The sequence below is a fragment of the Hyaena hyaena genome, unplaced genomic scaffold (genome assembly GCF_003009895.1).
Source record: "Hyaena hyaena isolate Hyena2069 unplaced genomic scaffold, ASM300989v1 scaffold_403, whole genome shotgun sequence".
NCBI classification, from domain to species: Eukaryota; Metazoa; Chordata; class Mammalia; order Carnivora; family Hyaenidae; genus Hyaena; species Hyaena hyaena.
Window position 1 is genome coordinate 515,407 of NW_024081035.1, and position 1,164 is coordinate 516,570.

Here is a 1,164-nt window from a genome sequence, read left to right on the forward strand (position 1 = left end):
AAGGGAGATAAAGGCTTATAGAGGGAGATAAAATTATGGAAGGGATATGTCATGGAGATAAAAGTTACAGCCTAGGGAATAGAGTCAATGGTACTGGAATAGTGTTGTGTGCTGACAGATGGTAGCTACACTTGTGAGCACAGCATAATGTACAGAATTACTGAATCACTATGTTGTATACCTGGAACATGGTATGTCAACTCTACTTCAGTTTTAAAAATGTGAAAATAGATTATTTGATATTGATAATCAAATAAATGTGAAAGGAAAAGTAAGAGGTTTGAAAGACTGGACAAAACCCCTTAGAAAGGAAGATCCACTGAGGAACAATTCCCAGGGGCCTCCTGGATACATGGTAGATTTGAGCTGATATGGGCCACCTTCCCATTACCCACCATAAAATTCAGATATGGGTGAAGATGGCTCATACCCGGCACTCCAGCACCCCGGGTGGTACTGGACCCAAATGTAGGCTCCAGGACATAACTAAACTGCATGGGGGTCAGATTTGGGAAAATGATTCTAGAATTAAGACCCTACAGAGAACCAGATACTAGTCCCAGGCATCCAGTCCATGAAATAGAAACTAGACTCTGTCCCCATGAAAGGCAAAATGTCAAAGAAACCTTGGGGGGGGGCGGGGAGAAAGTCTCCTAAAAACAGTTTTAAAACTCAGCCTTGCCCTACATGCAGGGGTAGAGTCGAGAGATAACACTATCTGCGCAATAATAACGAATTGTTGTTTTAACCCATAGGCTTTGGGATAGCTTGTTATATAGTAAGAGAATCAGTACCTGGAGGTGCAAGGATTCTCCACATGGCGGAATTTCAAGCAAAGCAATTAACACAAGAAAGCCGGTCTAGAAGTGCTGAAACATATGAAGAACTGACAGAAGCAAACAAAATCATGTTGAAATGATATCTGATCCACAGCAACTCAGACATTGACAGCATGATGAAACCAAATTTAAGATAAACTCACAATCAAAAATGGACATGAAAGAGAGAGAGAGAGAAAGCATAAAAATCACATAAGAAAATGAACGAGAGAGAGAGCATATAAAATCATACAAGGAAATGAACAGGAGAGAGAGAGCATATAAAAATAATGGAAAACTTCATAACCTAAAAATGTTTATAAATTGTGTATTTAAAATTATTAAA